This window comes from Protobothrops mucrosquamatus, unplaced genomic scaffold (genome assembly GCF_001527695.2).
Source record: "Protobothrops mucrosquamatus isolate PMUCROS unplaced genomic scaffold, P.Mucros_1.0 scaffold197, whole genome shotgun sequence".
Lineage (NCBI taxonomy): Eukaryota > Metazoa > Chordata > Lepidosauria > Squamata > Viperidae > Protobothrops > Protobothrops mucrosquamatus.
The window spans coordinates 484366-509228 of record NW_015386553.1 but is presented as its reverse complement, the minus strand read 5'-3'; positions in this window follow the sequence as shown (position 1 = coordinate 509228).

Here is a 24863-nt window from a genome sequence, read left to right as displayed (position 1 = left end):
AAGTAGCTTCTTTCTATATATTTTGAAATAAATTTGAGCATTTGATAGTTAATACTGCTCAAAATACATCAACTGACCAGTTATTTAGACAAATCTTCCAATCTTAAATTTTTACCAAATTCAATACCAAAAACAAAGCACTTGAAAATCCCTCATTTTGTTGCCAAGATGTGGTGAAGTATTTCAGGGATTTTTTTTCAATACAAATTAAATGGAAAGAACATTAATTGAAACTAAAGAGAGAGTTGTTTTTGTCAGAAGCTGTTGGTTACTGCCTACTATCTAGGGGAAAAAAAGTATACTAGTCAGCAACTAGTTTGAAGAATTCATGCTGTCAAAAATTTGGCAGCATCATAGGAAAGTAAGATGAGAATTGCTCTCATCTTCTTGGTTTTTAGCCTACAGATTCAAAACCAAGATAATATAAGTCCTATTTGAGAATTTTGAGTCAGCGCTATTTTTAAAAAATAATATAATATTTGAACACCTTTTGTTATTTACATGTTAAAGTAACACAGCTAGTTATTTTAAATTCTATAATATGTACTGTTTGAATTGGTTAATTCAAAGAACTACAATTTTTAGTTAAAAATTCTTTACTAAAACATGTTTCAGAAACATTTCAATAAAAATTCAATATATATAGTAAAAACTTTATCATACATACAAAAATCGCATTCTATATTATGAAACAACTCAATCAATGACTCCAAGATGGGTACAGCAAAAGTAAACAATTGCAAAACTGTATGACATTAAAAAAGAAAACCTACTCTATAAAACATAAAATGTAATATGGCAAGCAGACAGGGCAATTGCACAACCAAAGAGGGACCACTCAACTGATCCCAATGACGGGGGCAGGGGGGGAAGCCAGGTCTTAATGGCTTTTCTAAAGGCAAGCAGTGTTCAGGGCTCGTCATATATTGAGATGTAGAGATGGGGGGGGGAGGAGACTCTTCCAGAACAGCCACTAAAAAGGCATGCTTTCTAGACCCTATAAGATGGCAGTGTTTAAAGGGGAAAACCTGGAGCACGCATTCTTTCTGACAGTGAGTAGAGTAGACAGATGTTCTTGAGAGAAGGCAGTCCCACAGATAATCCAGTCTTATGTCATATAGATCTGTAAAAATGATAACTAACATCTTGAATTGTATCTGGAAGCCTATTGGGAGCCAGTGCAACTTGTGGAGTAGGAATGCCCCATGGGCATAACAAGCTGCATGCGTAATTATCCAGACTGCTACATTCTGCACCAACTGAAAGTACTAGATGGTATTCAGGATCAGTCCATGCAGAGTGCACTGTAATAGTTCAGCTGAGAATTGTCTGAGGTAAGAGTAACCATGAGCAAGCCCTCTCAGTCCAGGAATGGGTACAGCTGATACACAAGATGCAGTTGTGTGAAGGCCTCACTCCTTCCCACAGCTGCAACCTTCTTTTTAAGCAAGAATTTTGAGTCCAAGAAGACATCCAGATTGTGCATCAAGTCTGAACAAGGTAGTGTCACCTGATCTGGAACCAAAGATTCTGGTTCCTGGATCTGGAGGAATTTAAATCCATACCCACAGTCTCCTGATGGGATTGAGCCGCAGTCTATCCTCTCTCATACAATCTCTCAACTTTTGTTTATTCAGTAATGCTTCTGCTTGTTCTATACCTTTATGTGAGGGAATTAAATAGTACCAGCACTGCGGAGCCATATTGCAGAGTCCAGAGTCTTGCAACTCTAATTAAGTACTCCTAATAGAGACAGAACACTAGGTAATATAGAATAGAGTTCATTGGACATTTGATTTGGCATTCTGTTAATATACAAAATTGGATAGCAAAGAAATGTTAATGTGCTTATTCGTAGCATAGTAAATCTGTTGTAAAAAGTGCCAGCAGCCTAACGTTATTTGGCTGTATATAAACGTAAGTTAAGAATTAGGTTAGCTATTTTTGAAATAGTATACAGTAAACAGAATGCTTGGATGTTTTATTGTAAGCCTTATTTTCTTCTGTTTATAAATTTATAATGATTTGTGTATATTCTGAAAAATTGGAATATATAAAACAGTAATATAACACTGAAAGTCAAATATTTTTATTTCAGTACACAAGTACATTCAGGAATTTAATGTATACATACATATAATGAAAAAGAAAGTATCTCTGTATTTTTCACGTTGACCAAAGAATTTTAAAAAATGACCTAAAATAAATGCTATATGACTTTGCCAAAGTTTTAGAACCCACACTGTTATTTGAATGAAAGCAAAAATTCTCATTAATATCAGAGGAATTTTCGGTGTTTGGTATTGTACCCTAAAGGCCTTTTTCCCCCCCAAATGGGACACAATTTCTTTGCTAGTGGTTTTTTTTTAATGGATTCTTTTTTTTTAGAAATATATTTGCTTATAAATTCTGCTTGCCTCAGAGGAAAATTTTCCATGTAATTTGATTTTAAAAAGAGAACTATGCTTCAAGACTATGGCACTAATCCAGAGGGCCACATGGTAAATTCTGCAAGCACATAGAAATTTTAAGTTTGCTTTTCCTAAACAGGTATATATCCCTCCATGCTACCTAATAAGTTGCTCCTAAAATTAGGTGTACTTCAAGAATAACCTCCAAAAGAAATCAAGAACTGCTGTCAGTGGGAAAATAGTGACAAATTCCATTGTACTCCTTTAAACTCTCTTCCAAACTTGTTCATTGTGTTATGTTAAACAGAAGAGAAGTATAGAATAGAACATGGGTGTCAAACTCGTCGCGCCAAGTGACGTGTTGCGATGTATCACAACTTTTTTTTTGCATTGCCGGAGCTGGGGTGGGTGCAGCCTCTGTATGATGCAACCGGCCTGCAGGCTGGCAGTTTGACACCCCTGGAATAGAATAATAACTTTATTGTCACTTTAAATGTACACTAATCAGCATACATTAAAATGAGATTTTGTTGCATACAGCTCTCAAAGGGTAACCACCTCCAATATACACTGCATAAACATGACAAAATACATAAATAAGATGATAATACATATTTCTGTAATTATTAGATATTAGAGAGTAACATATTCTTTGATGGTAAGAATATTATTTCAAATACTCCAGTAAGTAACAAATACATTGCTGAGGTTCTGTAAATAAGGGTTGAATTCGAAATGTCTTCAGAAAGGACAAATCTTGGTGAAATTAGTAGACCTCTTTCCAAGTAAACATGAACTGGATTGCACTTTTAAATTTAACTTCGGGGATTGATGTGAAGAACAAATCTGAAGTTTCTACCAGTTCCAAAACTTGGATTCATATCTTTTTGATGATGTCATATCATAAATCATAATTTGCTCAATGAGTTTACAAATCCAGTTCGGTATTATAAATCTAAATAAAAATTGTTTGTTTCAAATTTTAAAATTGTTTTTGAATATTTGCTTATGAATTTTGATGAAGTAATATGGGGATTGCAACACATCATATTCTGACTGGCTTTTATCCCATGCATGTTGTTCACCATAGCAGTTTGACAGGGAGAAAGTAGTTGGCCCAGGTGCCCCTTCTTTTCTCTTTAAGATCATTGAGAAGGTCTTGGCAAGTTTTTGCTTCTATGACAAAAGATGTCAAGCTCACAGCATTGCTAAAAAATATTCTGTATATTTGTGCATTTTGAGTGGGATTTTTATCATTTTCTTTAGAAAATTAGATACATAAATAAAATCTGAATAGCTGTAAAGATGGTAGAACAAGATAATGCAGACTTTTCAAGGGGCTTTGTGCCTCTCTTCAAAGGGCAAAATGTGATTCAGAGCACAAAGTGTGAGTCAGGTAAGCTTATAGCAAATGTTGAGAATCTTTTCAAGTGGTTGCATCTTTTCATGGCTTTCCATCGCTGTCCCTCACAGATATTATGCACACTCCCCCAAACACTTCAAATTACATTCTGTACTTCAAATTTGGATTTTTATGTAGTTCTTAAACAAAATAAATAACAAATGGTTAACTCAACCTTGATCTGCATCACGAATGCATAAAAACTTTGCTGGAATTAAATCTGAATTTTGTAGGCATTGAAAAATTATAAACTTTGCTGTATTTGACTTAAAAGCAGAATAATTTTGAGATTTGGTGGCATCACTAATATTGTCTTAACCTATCAAAAAAAAAATCTGCATCTCTACTTAGTAGGCTATTAGTATAAATACTCAAATCTGGATTTATATAAATGCTTAAATCTGGATTTAATAATTTTTTGCCCAATAGAACATAATCTTCTCTGTCCCCATTCTTCAGCTGGGTGCTCTGTTCATGAATGCTATTATCAGAATTTCGTTCAAAAATACAAGTGGCTAGTTTGTTGGCTTTTTCAGATGTTGTCTATTTTAGCAATTGTCTCATCTGTCAGTAGGAATAACGACTATTTATCGCTTTCTCTGTCTTTGTATATTTGTGTGCGCTCATAATATAATACAAAGTTTCTTTTTGCCGTTTCAATATATGACAGGCCATCTTTATTATGTATTATGTCCATCTTTATATCCTTTTTGTTATGTTCAATATGTGGAGAGAAAAAATCATGAGTTTAATTTTTATAAATGGAGAAAGGAGTCTCTTAAAGTTAAAGTAACTCTCTCTAATCAGCTGGGTTACCCAACCCTTTTTTCCTTTGAAGGCAGAGATAAAATCCTAGGGAGACTCCTCCTCCTCCCCCCCCCCCCCATAGTGGATGTAATTTAAATTATGGTTGAGACCAGATAGAATTTTGAGTCAGGTTTTCAGCCAGGAAATTGGCATAGGAAAAAGGATTAAGTCCATATCCATTGATGTTGCACTCCTTTTCTGAATGATTGTCTTCCAATTTAAAGACAGTCCTGATTCTCATGATGTTTTATCTAATTTTACAATGACTTCAAGAGACTGATTTTTTCAAAAGTCTAAAACACTTAATTTAATATGTACTATGTCTACATATGTGTATTATTTTGTTTTTCAACGGCACTTAAGGAATATGGTTTTTGCTTCAGTTGCTTATTGCAATCTTCTTTAAATGGTTAGCTTATAAAGTAATTTTGTCAAATTCCCAAACAGATGGTATATGGTATATTCAGCATTTTAGGTATTAACAGTAAAATGTGAAATAAAATAACAAATATCAGAGATTTCAGTATGCTGCATAACATATAAAACAATTAATATAAATACATGAGAAAATATAATAAAAATATAGCTCAAGATGCCTGTGGTAAATCTTGCTAGATTCACAAGGGATATGTGGTCCAGCTATAGTAACTACTGCTACTTTGGGAGATCTATTTCTCTCTATACACAGAACCTCCTGCTTCAGTCACTATTGAACTGGGGATGTATTGGTGAAAAATGCCTGTCATGAGAACCTTGTATGAGGGGCTTGTAGAAAGGTTTCTTTAAAGTCTAGAAAAAGAGAAAGTTTAGGAAAATTGCATTGTAATAGCTTCTTGGTTACCAATTCCATAGATAAAGAACGAGAAGATTCATCACATTAGTAATTCAGTTCACTATTGAAGCCTTTACAAAATACCCTGCTTTAATAAATATCAAAAAATACACACAAGTTATGAAACACTTTTTCTTAAGACATAACTAAAACCAATGAAACTAATTAGTTAAAGTAGAATCTTAGAANGGAACTCAAACCTGGCCACGCCCTCATCAAACCCTAGGACCGCCCCTTTAGAGAACAGGAATGCAAGTAAAATTTGGGAGGGGCTATTTCCGGTGTGGGAGGGGCTATTTCCGGTGCGGCCGGCCCGGAAAAAGGTGCCGGAACGCGGTTCCGCCGCGTTCCGGCTGAAAAAAAGCCCTGATGTCAAGTACCAGGAAAATCAGGAGCTCCAAACAGTTCAAATGGGTATAAAGATTTATTGTAGGCTTGAGCTCTCTACAAGAATGTGAACTACTAACAGCCAAGGGAAATTAGTAAGAGATACTGTAAGAGAAGAAGAAATTCAAGGTGGGCTGGATTTAGATCTCTTGTGGGCATGAAAGGACTCATGACTAATGACATGTTTGATGCCTCCCTCAGGCTCAGCCTGGTCATCTACATATATATGAAATATGTTTTGAGTTCAGATAAATAATGAGCTCTGAACCTCTTAAAATCTTTAAAGGCTCTGTAGGTGGGACTGCATTGCCATTCTGAATTTAATACATTTGTGTTAATAGTCTTCCCTTCTCAAAATCCTTCTACATGATTAGATCTTTCAAGAATCCAGTATCTCATCAGGAGGCCAACATTTTTTTTACAAGGTTTTTTTTTTTTAATCTTCCATAAGAGTCTTTGGAGCATTTCCTTATATAAAGTGAATTCCTGTTTTGAAGTCACCTGCATTATTTGAATGCAAATTAGCAGAAAGCTCACTTCTTATAAACAACATACTATAGGCAACCAAAGCTGAAAGAGCTGAGGAACTCCACTATGTGTATCAGACTAGATGAAAAGTAAGTTTTGATCATTTATCTTTTACTTGCTTAGAAAAATCTAAACAGAAAATAAGGAATTTATAATCCTAATCTGCATTTTATATTGGAATTTCATAATGGATTATGAAGTATGCATGCAAGAATTCAGCCAATCCACGATTCTATGTTTTAAGCATAATAAATTGGTCATGCACACTTTATACAGATTGCATGCAATTACTGGTTTAGCTAGTTCAAAAATGGACTTTGTTTTAATTCTTTTATTTTTATTGTCTTTTAGGATTGGAGGTTTTATAGTTGGTTTTTAAAAAAATAATATTGTTGCAGATTATTTTAATTATTTTGTACCCTGCTTTAAGCTCTAGAGCATGGGTGTCAAACTCGCCATGTCACATGACATGTTGCAACGTATCGTGACTCTTTTTCAATTGCTGGGAATGGGGTGGGTGCAGCTTCAGTATGATGAAACCAGCCCATGGGCCAGCAGTTTGACACCCCTGCTCTAGAGCATTGTTATGTGTACGTGTCTCAATAGTGCTTAGACTAGGCTGACGTGGTCTAAACCTGGACACTAAGCAGGGCTGGGCCTGAATAGTAATTGGGGAGGACCTTACATCCCTCACTAAATGACTATGGGCCACTTGCTGTCTTTCAGCCCAGCCTATCTAATACAGTGAAAGTTGTAAGGAAAACATAATGGAAGCTACTTTGATCTTTTGAATGAATGTGGGCTATAAGTCTAATCATTAATCAAACCATATATTTATAGCTTAATTTGGAAACATTGCCTGATAGTAAGTACAAATTGTACAAAAATGGTACTTTTGCACAAGAGTAAGACCTGGGGAGTACAACAAACTTAGATAAAATAAAGTTACACAATCTAAGTCCTTCGTTTTGGTATGATCCTTTCTATGTGAAAATTAACAAATTAAAAGCAAGAGTAGACAGAATATTGATTGTATATATATATATATACCTACTTTTTTAAAAAATAACTACAGTTATTATTACCAGATATATTATTGCACCTGATGCTATAATTGTATTGCTTTCTACATGTTTGGTTTGTATGTAATTAATGCTGAGCCACTATGAATTCTTTTGAAAGAGGGAAATACCTAAAATGCAAAGTGCAAATAAATGTGAATACATGTAAATATAGAATGGACATTTAAAATAAGGTGAAACAGACCACATAAACGTAAAGTATATACCCATTTTGCTGTGATGTGATATATTCAGAAAACCTTAATTTCTCTGTAATAAAATAATTGTCTAGATCTTTTTCATGAAAGGGTTATTTATTCATTGAACAATCCTTTGGGAAACTGAATGCTGATTGCTGTGGGTTTTTGTAGCTGTTATAGCTTCATCAGGAGGGAAAGATTCTGAAGCAGCCACTTGGCTAAGAAGTCTCTCGATGATGCATGAAACTGAGCAGATTCCATCTGGCTCTTTCATTTCTGTTTTGATGCTGAAGAACCAAAACGGAATGAAGAGTAATAAACGCTTATTTTGAGCACTGAAATAAGCAGACATGACTCAGAATACTTATAGTGAATCAGGTGGTGAAATAGAAAGGTGCTATTTTGATGTCATTTTTTTTTTTACCACAATGGACTTTTAAACATTTACTAAAATGGCACATGTCTAAGATACTTTTCTTGGAAGACTGAAAAAAGGAGAAAAGAAAAAAAAACCTTGCACAATTTGAGCACCTTATTTATGGAAGAAGCCATATGATATCATTTTTGAAGGATCTCCAGTTTATGTGAAGTGAGTCATTTAGACTTAGTCAGAATTAATATTTTCTTTGCAGCTGTTTTGAGCAAACTGCAGTTGTAAATCAACTGTAGATTGACTTCAAATTAGTCATTGAACTCCAGCCACCAAACACTAAAGAGAGAGGGCACAACTGCCATGATGTGAAATTGAAAATATGCAAAATGACTTGTCTAAACTCAATGTTAATTAGAAACTCCTGCAACAAAAGCCACATGCTTACAGATTTTAACAAAATGCCACCATCAGTGGATTTAAACATTTCACAGGTCCACAGGGATTTAAATGAGATATTATGTCTATTCTGAAGTAGGTTTTTCAGAGACAGTTACTTTTGAGCAGATAGTTGTAGGATTTCTTGTACATAACAGTCTTCTATCAGTTTAATCGGGAGCATGCAACTGAGGAATAAACTAGATCTTATTTTAAAGATATACTGTAGCCAGCAACTTCTTGCCTCTTTTTATCTAAACACAAAGTAGAAGGATTTCATCTAATTTAGGAATCACCTTTCCACCTCTTCCCATCATAATAGGGATCAGTTCCCACAAAGAAGCCAATTATTACTAAAAGGGCCTCAGCAGCATGTTCTTCCATCAACATCTGGGCATTTGCAATTTCTAGACCATTTTTAAAGAAAGTACTGTACTAGGAGGAAACTGAACGCAAACTATCTGTGCAACGGAGACAGTGATGAAACAAATCATTGAAGAATCAGCAACTGAAGCAGTGGATGTGAGTATAATAATGTGTGAGTAGTATGATAAAGGATATATAAATGAAAGTTTAACCATTTCCCCACAAATATGTAACATAAACTTTGAAAAAGCATGCATTGAATATAATTATATTACAGGTAGTCTTTGTCTTATAACAGTTGGGACTAGAATTTTTATTATTAAGCAAGATGGTTGTTAAGTGAGTCACACCTGATTTTATGACCTTTTTTTACCACAGTTGTTAAGTGAATCACTGCAATTGTTAAGTGAATCGTGCAGTCATTAAACAAATTCAGCTTCCCTTATTGACCTTGCTTGTGAGAAGCTGGCTGGGAGGTCACCAGTGGTGATCACATGACCCTGGGTGTTGCAACTATTGTAAATACACATCAGTTGGCAAGCACTTGCATTTTGGTCACATGACTGTGACCAAAATGCAAGTGACGGTTGTAAATGCAAGGACTGACTGTAAGTCGCTTTTTCAGTGCCACTGTAACTTTGAACAGTCGCTTAATGAATGTTTGTGAGTTGAGGATTATCTGTAGTCCTAAACATGCCTTCATCATTTTATACTGTTGCATCTCATAGAAATATGTAACCCAAATACTACAAACACTTAAGTGTTTCTATTTCTTTTGTGGCAAAGTAGTTATGAATTTGAGAATGAAGAGTACTGTAGAGGCATCTATTCATATAAATATTCCAATTAGGTCTTTTATTATTTAAATGAATACAGTACAGTACAATGCAGGCAGTCCTCGACTTACAATTGCCCCCAAAATTTCTGTTGCTAAGTGAGATAGCTGTTAAGTTGTTTATGACCTTTCTTGTCACAATTGTTAAATGAATCAGTGCAGTTGTTAAGTTAGTAACAAGGTTGTTAAGTGAATCTGGCTTTCCCATTGACTTTGCTCATCAGAAGGTCACAAAAGGTGATCACATGACCCAGGGACACTGCAACCGTTATAATATGAGCCAGCACAAGCATTGAAAATTTGATCATGTGACCATGGGGATGCTGCAATGGTCAAAAGTGTGAAAAACAGTCATGTCATTTTTTTTCACTACGGCTGTAAGGTCGAACAGTTACTAAACGAATGATTATAAGTTGAGAACTACCTGCATACTATTTCTCTTGTTATAAACACATGCACTATGGGCAAGCTAACCAGACTGTAGATGACTTGAATGCATGGCAAGTGAGTTCCCATAATGCCTGCAACATTGCTGAGCGCCTGAACCTGGATAGCGCCTAATGTACATAGTCATCTAAAATGCAATGCTCCATGACAGGGGTCCCCAACCCCCGGTCCGTGGACCAGTACCAGGCCGCGGCATGCCAGCAACTGGTCTGCACAAACAAGCAAAGCCCCATCCGCGGAATGCAGGCAGCACACAAAACCACGCCCCCTCCGGTCCGCAGAAAAACCTTTCTCCACGTAACCGATTCCTGGTGCCCAAAAGGTTGGGGACCTCTGTTCCATGAGTTCAGTTCTCAATAGATGATTTGAATGTCATTGGATATGATCCCTGTTACCTGGCATTCTCCTTTTTTTTCTTTTTGCAAGCAACCCATCTGCCCACCCATTTTTCTTCCCTTTCCAATTGTCATAGCCAAAAAAAATAATGGTTCTTTTTGCTGTTTTTAGCTTCCCTTCTCATGCTAAGTTCCTTTTGTGTATATATATATATTATAATTCTTAGCAGTAGAATGTTACTTATATATCTGAAACATTTTTCAAAGCTGCTCCTCCATTTTTCTTCATTGTACAGTGTTGTAGAATTGTACATATGGTATCTTATTTCTCAGAAGTCTCAGTACTCCTGTGGTTCCTTTGAGGATTGTCATCCCTGAGGAACCACTTAATATTTCTGTAAACTTGTTGAAATTGGTAATCTTGACATTTGATGTGTGTATCTGTATTCCCAATGTATTTTTAAGTAGTATCCTGAAGTCAACCTGGTCACTTCTTGCCAAAGTGCACGCTGCTTTTACCTCTTTCTAAGCAGTTTCCTGTTAGGATTTTAATATATATGCATTCATATGCTCCCTTCTAAAAATGCTCTTCCATCCTTTTGTCTGGTTTGCTTCTTTTGAATAAGTTATATCCTTCAATTTTGCATTCTATTCATAAATTTCAGTTTTAGTAATACCATGTTTCCCCAAAAATAAAATCTAGCCCAAAAATACTATAAGCTCTATCTTGATTTTTATGTAATGCCTAATGTAAGCCCTACCTCCAAAATAAGCCCTAGTTTTGGGGTGAGGCTCACATGTAAAAATCAAGCTATGGTGGGGTGGGTAGGTGGAACTGCCCCACATGCCCCGTACCTGCTTACCTTAGGATCACTGGAGCCAGGCCTCCCATGCCCCGACACCTGTCATGCCACTGTGTGAGTTCTGTGGCCACCTGAGGCTGGACGCCACATAGCGTTTTACGCTGGTGCTGCTGCTCACAGTAGAATGCCTTGTGGTGCATTTTGCTGGTGCTGCTGCTTACGGAAGGAGGTTGCATGGCGGATTGCACCAGTGCCACTGCTCGTGTGTGCCACAGCACAATGCAGCACATGGCCTCCTGCCATGAGCGGTGGCAGCAGCATGACAAGCCATGCACGCAGTATCCTGGCATGAATGGCGGCACTGGCACAATGCACCATGTGGCATCCGGCCGTGAGCAGCAACACTGGCACGACAAGCCACACAGCCTTCTGCCATGAGCAGCGGCACTGGAGTGATGTGCCACATGGTGTCCAGCCACAAGTGGCCACAAGCGGCTGCAAAAGAACTCAGGCAGTGGTATGACAGGTGTCGGGGCATGGGAGGTCTGGCTGCAGTGGTCCTAAGTTAAGCAGGTAAGACATCCCCTGAAAATAAGACCTGGTGCCTCTTTTGGAGGCAAAAAACTATAAGATTGGGCCTTACTTTTGGGGAAACATGGTATCTGTATTAAGAATTCTATTTTAGATTGTTCTAGTGCAAAGAGAGAGTTTTTCAAAGGGCCAGTCCACTATGAATAATATAATTCGGGGCTTGCTTTCTCAAAGTAGAAGTTCCGGTGCAATTAAAAATGTTCATATGTGTCAGCAGTCAAGTATTATTGTGGAGATGAAAGCCCTACAAGGCTTGGGGCCAGGCTATTAGAAGGACCTCTATAGAATATTAACTGAACTAGAAGATCAGGCAAAAGGTTTAAAATTAATCTGGGAAACAGATTTAGGAGAATTAAACGATAAAGATTGGAAAAATATTTGGAATAGAAGAGTATATAAGAATATGCCAGTTAGAGTTAAGGAAAATGGATATAAAGTGATATGGCGGTGGTATCTAACACCACGTAAATTAAACCAAATAGATGTTAAATATACAAATATTTGCTAGAGGTGCAAGAAAGAGATTGGAACATATAAACATATGTGGTGGGATTGTGATAGCGTACAAAAGATATGGGACATGGTATTTAGGGAAATTAGAGAACGTTTGAAGGTAAATTTAGATATGTCACCGAGGACTGCATTACTGTTACTGGTGGAAAAACAAGATATAAATGAAGCAAAAAGGAATTGATTGTAAATTTGATAATGGCAGCTAGATTAGTGATGGTTAAATATTGGAGACGGAATTGAGTTATTCAAAGAAATGAGTGGTATAATGAAATATGGAATATGGCAATAAATGATAAATTAACAGCTGAAATTAAATTTTAAAAAGGTATGATTAAAGTAAATAATTATACTGAAATATGGGAGGATTTTAGAAAAACAGTCGGTGGAAGGTAAAGGGAATAAATCTACTCAAGAATATATGCTGTTTTGGAGGGGATAAGGGCACAATTGAAATATATTGTATATTGTTAGTTGTTATATGAGAAGAAACATAGGTAATAAAAATGGTCCCAGGGGGATGGGTGCACTGTAATAATTGTATTTTTATACTATTTTTTTTTATTTAGACTTATATGTATTATGTTTGTATTATTTGTATTTGAATAAAAAAAAAATTAAAAAAAAGGACCACTTCTCCCCTAATTTACATGTACTTGGCCCATTAGTCAGGAAGGCAGGATAAGTTACGGTTCCCATTGATTAGAGATTGTCATCTGGTGCAATCATGAAAAATAGCATCCTCAGTGGTGGCCCCTTCTTTATGGAACATCATCCTGCCCCAGGGTATGGTTGGCCTCCACCCTGCTGCTTTTATGAAAGGTCCATGAAGGGAGATGGAAGAAAATGTTTAATTTGACAATGTTGTTGCTGCCATTGTCGGTGGAATTTTTTATGGTTTTAATTATATGTTGGATTTTTAAAATTCATTTTTAGAGTCACCTCTGTGGGAATAATAGTTATTTTTTTCATAATGGTTGAGAACTTAGATTGGTTTGTTTAAAGACTACAAGTTTCTTCTCTGAATGCAGTGCATTATATTAGTGAAAAAATTATTCATAATTTCCCAATGATTATTAATATTATGAAAACTTCTAGTAGCAGATAACTTCTTGCGAATAATACTATAAAATATTTTAAAAGAGCTTATCAGAAATAATAAAGTATACTACTTGTTATTTGGTGAATTCAATTTGTCATTTACAAAATGTTAAGTTTCATGGTTTATATCATGAATGTATTGGATTAAATTGCAGCCTTTTTCTAGTCACAAGCTATTTGTTAATCAACAAGTTCCAAATAGAGCCAATTAATTACAGTTAACAATCCTAACAAGAAAAATGGAAAACAGTTTAGTTCCTTTTGCATTTTTAAATTGATTTTCAGAAGTATTTACATTTAGGTTTACAGACTGTATTGAGATATATTGTGTGTGTGTGTGTGTGTGTGTATGTGTGTATTCTGTTCTCCTGGTTTTTATCCTAAGACTGTATTGAGATATACTATAGATATACTATATGTATGTATGTTTGTGTGTGTGTTTGTGTGTGTGTGTATTCTGTTCTCCTGGTTTTTATCCTAAGACTGCCAATTAAATTATCCCATAAATCCTCCATTATAGGTAGTAAAACCTAATTTTAGATTTCCTGCCCTCTTTGTCGTCTTGCCTGATTGCTACCAGTTGACTAAAAGTGCAACCTGTTAAGAGAGTAATTGTAGAGAATTGCCTGTTTCTTTCTTTGCCACATGTGGAGAAAAAAACCCTTTTAAAAATCCTTTAATTTGCTCCTAACTTTCAGTGGCTAAATTTCATTTTCCCTTCTAAAATATTTGTAGCTCATCGGCTTGGATATCTGTAGTAATTTTAATAGAAAATATTTTATGGGAAAAATATTAAAATTTAGGCTGTAATGTATTTTTAAAAATGATAATATCAGATACAATATATACACACTAAGTCTGAAAGAAGTTAGTCAGGTACTATTTGTTTCTGATAAATCCATGCTGAGCCTGTTGATTGTAGCATGCCCAACAAAATCCTCACAAACATGCTGTTTGGTAATCTGTTTTAAGACTTTGTCCACTACAGACATCAAACTTCCAATTTTCTAGTTCTTTGGGTCCTCCTGATTCCCCTTTTGAAAATGGGAATTAAATTTGCTCTCCAATTTCCTAGAATCTGTAAGTTCTCTAGGAGTTCTTCAAGGAGTACAGAGAGTTATTCTGCTATTATTTCAGTATCATTACTTCAGTATGTCAGAATATAATTAATCTGACCTTGAAGATTTGAACATGTTTAAATTGGTTACATATTCTCTTACCCTCTCCTTATATTTCTGCTGTTCCCAGTTAGAGTTTCATTTCCCTTTTGAGAGAAGTCAGACACAAAATAAAAGTTAAGAAGAGTGCACTTTTGTACAGATAGAGATGCTTATACATTATTTATTTATGTTCTGCATTTGGTTAACATTTGGCCTTCATCACCTAGTTTCTCAGGAACTGTGTAAGAAATACTTGAAAGTAGGGCTAACTCTTAAGGATTAGCAACCTAAGGACCATGTGACATGAAGAAAAGGAGATGATATATATATACCATGAGGTATCTATTCTTAAAATTAAAAAAAGTAATTTATGCTTGAATGTATTTAGTAAGTTTATGTTAAACTATTCTTTAATATTTTAATATTCTGCAAAAACCAGTCTGAGCTTTGGTTAAGCTTTGGTTAAGTAGAATGTATACTTCTATTGATATTTCAGATATCCTGGGAGTGAGTGACTTCTCTTGGCTGAAGGGCCAATAACAAACCTGATGAGTGAAGGCTTTTAAGGAATCAAACGATTGTCTTTGGTTTCTGCAAGACTTAAGGTGTCAATTTGGCCTCATAGACTCTGCAGGCCAGGTAAAAACCTTGCCATATACAAACACTTGTTATTTGTGATTTCATTTTACATACTTATGTATCATGTTTTATCCTTGGAGATACATTCCTAATGGGTGCATGTATGTACTGCAATTTATTATCCTTCCTCTTTTTCAGTACTGGAAAACACAAATTATTATTCTTTTATCTGTGTCCAATATGACAGCAATGAAAGCTATACTGCAATTAGAGAGATACTTTGGAAACTTTCTCCTGTCTCTTCTGAACCATTTTTCTTTTCTTCCTTTTTTATGTTGGGGAAGGAAAAACACCTAGAGCGGCCAAGGCCTATATTGCTCCCGTTGTGTTGATGTTGTTGTGAAACTATGAATTCATCTGTTTGTATTTTAGTGCTCACACCCCCTGAGGGTGCGAGACGATATTCCAGGGGGTGCAAAAATTGGGGTTTTCAAAATTATTATATAATTTGTTGCCATATTTCGAACTTTTGTAAGGGGTACGAAAATATATCAGAAGTGTTCTAAGGGCACGGGGTATAGAAAAGGTTGGGAGCCACTGCATTAAAGGGATGTATAAAATTCAGAGGCAATTTCTTGTGTAATGCCAAGAAATCTATATATATCTGTACATGCCTGAAACTTACTATAGATAAGTATGATAATAAAATTCTGAACAATGGAGGCACACCTACTGCTCCTGGCAAAATAATTCCACAAATATATCTGATACTGAAGACATGTCACACAAAGATAATGAGGTGAGGTGTATAGCATGCCTCAGGTGGGTGGGAGGGATCCTGGGGTGCCCAGGGCAGACTGCAAATGAATGTCTGGTTATAAGTCTAAGACTAACTGAATAAAATGCTATACTACTAATGGGTGAAGACTTTGGAAAATTCTAGGGCACGTTGCAAAATATGTTAAATATAACACAGAGAAAAAAATGTAGTGTCATTAACTTATGTTGGAACCTGGAATCAGAGGAAGATTTTAGTTGAGGAAATAAATGAATGAATGAATGAATGAATGAATGAATGAATGAATAAACAAACAAACAAACAAACAAACAAACAAACAAACAAACAAATAAGTAGGTCTTTGGAGTTTTGCTAGGATAAGTATTGCCAACACCTGCTAAATGGTGACTGTACATATGAACATTATTGTATGGCAGGGGTTCCCAATCAGGGGTGCTTGCACCCCCTGGGGGTATGAGATGATATTCTAGGACGTGGGAAAACTTGGCTTTTCAAAATTATAGTGTATATGCATAATTCGTTGCCATTATTTTGAGCTTTTGTAAGGGGTGCAGGTTCTAGGAGTGCGGGGTATAGAAAAGGTTGGGAGCTGCTGTTGTATGGGTAATATTAAAATCAAATACATTCATAATAAGAAACAGATAATGGAGAAATGCAACCCAGGATACCTCAAGTTGCAGAATGTGAAGCAGATTATGAATTATGGATGTGAGTCATATATATATATCGGTTAACCATAGAAATTAACGCGAGTAGGTATGTCAGCAAGATGTGATCTTAACAACATGGAGTCATAATATCAGTACACGGGTTTAATATACATAATTCATATGAAGAAGGCTCTGAGAAGTTATGTAAAGGGAGAAAAGATACTGGAAAGTAGAAAAAAGAGTATTCCCAAAATTTAAAACACAAACTCTTAATATAGCAGAGTAACATGTTTTGGAACCTTGAACATGAAAGATCAAAGATAGTTATCTTAATCAGGAATATTAACAATTAGAGGAAAATACTAAGAGGAAAATGAGAAATATTTTAAAGAAGATCAGACAAATCACAGGGAAATGTAAGGAAATGTAAAAATACTCAGAAGTAATCACAACATTACTTCTGAATAATAATAGCAAATTTGTTTTTCATAGAACAAACCTTGGAATTGTGACTTCAGAGGCCTTGACTCTTCAGCACATCACCACTACTGATTATATATATTATATGCTGATGTGTAGATACAAATTGGGGATTTACTATGTGTCTTTTCTTTGCTTCTCATTGTGCTGCTCTGGTTTGGAGATTGCAATTCTGCTTTTTTCTGCCTTTGTTCCCAAGAGACAGATACAGATGCATAGAGCAGGGCTTTTCAACCTTTTCACCCATTGTACCACTTTTAGGATACGGCAATATCCGAGTACCACCAGTCGCCTAGCAAGGTGTCAAAAACTTGATGACCCCCCCAAAAGTAAAAAAGTGATGAAGTACAGGTAGTCCTCGACTTACAATAGTTCACTTAGTGACTGTTCCAAGTTACAATGGCACTGAAAAAAGTACCCCCCAAGCCACAGCCGAGCAAGACACCTGCCTGCCCACCTGGCAGCGCTCTTCCTCCTGTCCGAGGTTTCCATTGTTGTGAGCATTTCTGTTGAGGATTGGCAGCGGGGGTGGTGTGTGTGTGTGTTTTTATTCCCCCCATCTGATGGGTGGTTGCAGCAGGTTTTGGTCACTTCACATGACCATCATAAATATGAATCAGTTGCCACGCATCTGAATGTAAATCACAAGACCCTGGAGATGCTGCAACAGTCCAGCTGATTGGTGCTTCTTCTGGGCTCAGCAGAAGCACCAGGATCAGCGCTGAGCTCCAGCTGGAGCCTGGCACTGATCCTGGCGCTTCTGCTGAGCCCTGACAGCCCTGCAGCTCCAGCCATCTCTCGCTCAGGCTTGTGCGGTGCTGCCACCGGTTCAGCTCATTCCCCTCCCCCGCTACCACTTTTCTAGGATGGTCGCGTACCACCTGCCAAGTGCCAATGTACCACAGGTGGTACCCGTACCACTGGTTGAAAAGCCCTGGCATAGAAGTCCCCCATCCCATCCCTCCCCTGCTACACAAACACACACTTTGGTTTTTTGTCTTGCTTTCTCTGATAATCTGGTTGATAGGATGTAGCTATTTACAAACTGCATTTTGTATATGCACTTCATGTATGTTTGTTAAATAAACCTTTCTGTTAAAATAATAATTCTGTTTCGCTATTGTTGCTCAGGTTAACACACATATATGTACATACATGCACGCACACACACACAAGCACAGGTGCTCATTCCCTTTCTCCAACATTTAATATAACTATAAATTTTTGTGGCACCCTGAAATGTAATCCTTTTCAAACTGCTCCATATCCTTTCTACATTGTCAAGGCTTTGTTCTGGGTACAGTGTAATTTCCCAATCATATAAGTAGATTTATTGCAGAAAATTAGGAAGCCATATGTATAAGAAGTTCTTCATCTAACAACATTCAGAGATCTTTTCTTTTATATATGCTAATTTCAATATTTGAAACCAGGTACTTTTCTCCTACCTCTTTGAGTTAATGGCCTTGTTTCTTCTAACTTCCTGGCCTTGTAGATTTCTGGCCTCCATTTTCTGGCAATATAACTTTCTCTTGTGTGAGATTAAGAGATTTCTGCCTTCAGCATCAAAACTTGTGTACATCTACTTTCCATACATTTGTTTTCCATTCATTCTGTCTTCTACTACTTTTTATACTTCTTTTCTCCAGTTACTCTTCTTTCACTTTTGATCTTTTCCTTATTTCCCATTTTTTCTCCAAGACCCATTGTTGGCATTACAAAATATCTTTCTCACATTTAGTGTCCTTCATTCCCTTTATATATTTATTAATTTAATTCTTAATTTTAAACAATCAAAACAGTTATACTTCTAGAGTATTCCTTTGCAATGCATGTAGAGACTCATGCTTTAACCATGTATGTGAAATACAGATAATTTTCTAAATCGATACTCATTTATCATTCTCATTTATTTTCGGATCCCCAAATGGCCCACTCATTTTTTCTATGCATCTTTTTCTCATTTCCATTCATCCATTTGTTTTGTGTCATAGAATTATTTTCCCTTCCTGCATTACATTTCATTTTGAATGCTAGGTTACTTATTTTTTTCAATTAATTTATATGGCCACCTTCTCTCAATAGTGACCCTGGGTAGCTAACATAGGATTAAAACTCAAATACAGTCAGACAATAAATACTCACAATGGCGGTTGAAGACAACAGTCACCATGAAATTACATCTATCTTGTGGGTCCAAATCACTCCTCACTCACACACATAAGATGATTGTATTTTCAAGGCTTTACAAAATGCCAGAAGCACTAGGGCCAATGGGTTCCTAGGGGGAGGGGGGACGGGCTTACAATGTTCCAGAGGACAGACACTGCAATAGGGAAGGCAGAGTACAGACATTTTTATCCAAAATTCATCCTTGTAAAGCCTTCTCAAATTACCAGTCCTTGGAAAGCATTATTATTTTTAACCTATGGATTTCTATTTTTATATACAACCAAACAACACTCATATTTTAGTCTTTTGCTCTTAATTAATCCTATATCTTCACCTCTCTACCTGTAGTTTTATTCATCAGCCCCACTATACAAAACTAGATTACTTTAATTCACAGCCTAGCAACAGCATTTAGGATGACAGTACAGTATATGCTTTTATTTATACAGTAAACATAAGAATGTTAGACTCAGAAGATATAAAAGATGAAATTAAAATTGGAGGTTGAAACATTAGCAATGTATGATATGAAGAGGACACTAACCTTTTAACTGAACATTTAAAACAAAACCTTAGTGATAGTCCTCACTTAACAACCAGTTGAAGTTACGATGGACTCAAAATAAGTTATGATGGCGTATTCTTGAAATTATGACTGTAGCACATACACACACACACACACACACACACAGAGTCACATGATTGCATTTTGGTTGCCTAGCAATCAGCTTGCAGCATAATTACAACAGTTACAAAGTCCCATAGGACTATCATTTCTGACTTTTTTGCTGTTTCTGGAAGAAAATGGTAAATATTGCATACAATACTTTACTTTAAGACCATTGCTACAATAGTCATAAAATTGAGTCAGGTCACATGGTGATCTGCTTAAATGACTGGAACAACTTATGACCAAAACTCAAGACCTAATTGTGGTTGTTAAGCAAGGTTTACCTGTATTATGGAAATAAAACTAGAAAGTGAAAAATTTGTGTTATCATTATCATCTTCTTATCAATATAAGAAGACAGTGTCAACCTGCATGATAAATGAATTTGACTGACAAGAAGAAGACAGAAAGTATTAATCATATGGAAGAAGGCAATAACAATTCAGACAAGATCATGAAAGACAAGGACAGTTCAGTGACAACAAATATCAGTTGTTGTGACTGAAGTAATGGTCTTCTGTGAAAGATGGACACTGAAAAAACTAGATTAAAAATGGATTCCTTCAGATTATGAATTTGGGAATGATTATGAAAATATTTTGGACTTCAAAAAGAACCATGCAATCATTCCTAGATGAAGTAAAGGCTGCTGCTGCTCCCTTGCAATGCTCAACCTTGAAATTCATATAATTTGGGTATGTAATGTGAGTGGATGGTGGAATATCAAAAAAACATTTGTGCATAGCAATGGTCAGGGAAGTGGAGGAGGAAGTTAATGTTTAAGATGAATATGAACATAGAGATGACTGGAATGTCCTTGGAAAAGATACAAGTTATTACAGTTGAAGACGATGGGCATTTTAGGACATCTGCTTGAGCCATTTAATTATTAGATTATAATTTAAAAACTACTGCCATGTGTTTTTGGTAATTCAATGCCAAAATATATAAAAATATAGCCAGATTTGTTTTATGTACTTTTTTATTAGATTTACAGTATATATCAGCAAACCAAACCAAGGAATTGTCTGACTGTTCACAATTTATTCTTAGTCCTGCAAACATTTTAACATACATTAAAAATTACATAAAAAGACTTCCGGTTTTGCACGGTAGCGACCTGTTGCAGGCTTGCAGATTCCACCCCATCTTATACCAACGGAAGCGGCAAATCAATCTTTTTATGGAGGATCAAAATATATGAAATTGAAAAACAAATAGTTGCTGACACCTAATGATGGATGAAGACTATGACAGCTATGACTTTAATATAAGACTTGGCAAAACCTGGGAAAAGCTAATCTGTGTTTGTGACCTTCAAAGTTTTAACAACAAAGAACAGCTGTGACCAAAAAAAAGACAATTATCTGGGCTGTAGACAAAGAGAGAATTATAAATTTCAGAAAAAAAACTTTTTTGAACTATTTGGATTACAAATATCTATTTAATTGGGATTCTAAAGCTATTTCCAGAGAAAAGAAAGGAAGAGAAAAAATTAAATTCTTGGCCATCATGGATCAGAGACACGTAGAAAGAACATATCAAGAAAACATAAGTACTCCACAGGAGGAGATATATAGTATACTGCAAGTAATTCAAACAACTATGATTTCAAACCACAAAGAAATCCAAAATAACTTTGAAAATATAAATCAATCTATTTCTAAATTAACTCTACAACAAAAAAATTCCCAGAAAACAACAACAGAGAAGGAGCAGATAAAACAGATAAATGGATATAGAATTAAGAACAGAGACTTAAAGATGGAACTTAACAAAACAAGGAAACATGATTTAATCCTAGTGGAAAAAAATTCACAAGAATTGGAAAAAAATAACTTATCCTGTAAGGCTACAAAATAAATCTGAGGACAAGAAAACAGATTGGATAAAATGGACTGTAGGGATGTCAGGAATATCGGAGAGAAAGGAAATGATAAGAGAAGCAGAGAGAAAGAAAAAGAAAAAGATTTTCAACAAACATGGAAAGGCAGAAGCCCCATACAAAGACACTTCACCTGAGTTACTTTTTATATCTACAGCAACATTTACGAACATACGGAAAACCTTTTTGATTCAGCAAAATACATTGATTAAGAAAGATACTGGGCAAAGAAAAAAGACTAAAGAGGAAACCAAGAAAGTAGATAATGGGACTTACCAGAGAGAATACTTAAAAAAGGAACATTTGTTTGAATATGGTTAAAGAAATAGAAAAGTTTTGGAATATATATGTCATTTTAAGAGGGATGAATTCCTTAAATAATATAGTATGTTTTCCCCCTTTTTTGTCCTCTTTCTTGATATGAGTAATATAAAAAAGTTGAAATTACTTAGATAAAGGAAATGTTTTAGATACTTAAATGTGATTGAATTTAAGAAAATTATAATGGATTAAAATGTTTTGAATAAACATTGTGGAATTATAAGGGATCTCTGAAAAAAAAACTTACATATGGAAAATTATAGCATTGTATATTAAGGGGTAGAGGGATTATTGTTTATTATAAAATGTTATGATATATTGATAAGGTGATATATAATTGGTGATTGAAAGCTAAGAATTGAAGAGCAGGCAAAGTTTTCTTTTCTTTTTTTTATTAAGATTAAGGGATTGGTGAAGATGGATTGGTTATATGTAGATAGATTATTGTAGTTTATATTTGATTTTTTTTTAATGAGTTAAAGTATGTTTATATTAGATTAGTTTATATTGGGTAGTTTTATGTAGACTTAGGAAGATGAGTGTTTAATCCCGTAACCAGTTCTGGGAAGTCTGGGGGGGTTGGGGAAAGGGATTTCTTATGTATTTTGGTATACTAGAATGGTAGTGAGATAAGAATGGAGGCTCGGTTGACCTCCAGGAACACATTTGGAAGAGGAGGAGGGAAGGAGGGGGGATGTGTAGAGTAGAGTGGATGAGAGGGTGGAGAGGAAGAGGGAAGGAGGTAGAAGGAAGGAGGAGGGAAGTAGGTTGGAGAGAGGGAATGTGGTCCTGTGAGGCTGTTGAGCATTTTAGAATAGGAGGTTTTTTAGTACAAGAATGGAGACTCGATTGACCTCCAGGACCACATTTGGAAGAGGAGGAGGGAAGGAGGGGGGATGTGTAGAGTAGAGTGGTTGAGAGGGTGGAGAGGAAGAGGGAAGGAGATAGACGGAAGGAGGGAAGTAGGTTGAAGAGAGGGAATGTGTTCCTGTGAGGATGCTGAGCATCTTAGAATGGGAGGTTTTTTTTAGTTTGTTTTTTTTTATTAATTGTATTATTGATTTATGCCATAATTGTATGTTTGTTTATTTTGAAAAAAAAATCAATAAAATTTGTTTATAAAAAAAATGTTTTGAATAAGAGTTGTACATGACTAGATGTATTAAATAGAATGTTTAAAGATTAAACATATTTTAATTATGGTTAAAAAGAATAAGAAATTTAGGAAATAAATATATATTAGCTTAGGAGGGATATATATTTTAAGTAGTATGTTATTTTTTATGTTTCTTTACTTCTGCTCTCCTTTTTTTCATTGTTCTATCTATTCCTTAAGAAATGTAAAAGTATGAGATGGTTCATATGGAAAAATAGAGTTAAATTTTTCAATGTAATTAATTTTTGAGAAAATCTTAACCAGTAAGAATATCTAGAATTTGGTGGGAGAAACAAATTAAAATAAGGACTGTAACAGGATCTATGATAAGGCAACCAGAATGATTGGATAGAAAAGAAATATTATATTGATGTGACTATTATTTTTAGGAATATTGGGAAAAAATATATATTTAATTGTTATCTATCAAAACAATAAGAATTGTATTAACTCAATGTTTGCAAAAGAGGATATTTTGGGAAAAGAGGAAATCCACTAAAACCATTATGTGGATTATGGATTATAGAAATCAGTTGTTAATGATTGTTTTATAAATGTAACCCAGACAACACACTGTTCACCAATTATTGTGATTTAAGTTTTTAAAAAATCAATAAAATATATTACAAAAAAATAAAAATTACATAAAGGAGCTACAGTATTTTATTTATTTATTTACTACATTAATTTATATGCTACCTTTTCCATTACTTTAGGCCAAGGGTAAGCAACCTCGGCTCTTTTATGACTCATGGACTTCAACTCCCAGAATTCCTGAGTCAGCATAGCTGACTCAGGAATTCTGGGAGTTGATGTCCATGAGTCATAAAAGAGCTGAGATTGCCTACCCCTGCTTTAGGCCATGTTCAGTAAAATTCAACATATCCAAAACAGTCTAACAGCCAAGAGATATAAAAGCCAATACCTATAATTCATCTGCTTCCATTAAATCTCACTCTCTGCTCCAAAAGCCCACTGGAACAGCATAATCTTATGTGTCTTTCAAATGGATAACGGGGAGGGAGCTTTAGACTATTTTCTGGGGATCAGTGGTGGGATTCAGCCGGTTCACACCAGTTCGGCAGAACCAGTAGCTAATTTTTTGTTGCCCAGGCCCAGAACGGACTTCCAGAAGCGGCTTCCACCCAGAGAACCGGTTGTTCACATATTTGAATCCCACCACTGCCGAGAATGCTGTCAAGGCCTGCTTCTTCTACCCACTTCTTTGACTTTTCATGGGAGAGGGATCCTTTCTGCCAACATCAAGTAGAGGTCTAGATGCTACTTAGGCTGGATTCTCCTGGAAGTAAAGAGAGCCTAAGCCATGAGGGTGTCAAAAGTAATAACAAGCCTCTTAATTTGGAGTAAGAAGCAAATTGGAGATCAAGTGCAGTTCGCATAACATTGAGGTTATTTTAATATACTGATATTGGCCAGGTAGTAAGTCCTGACCTGGCCAATTTAATCAGGCAAGAGGGTAACATGTTGAGCAAATAGGAGAAGGCTGTATCCTTAAGCTGTACAACCTAAAAATAATCCATAAGAATGGGACAACCATTTTCCAAGG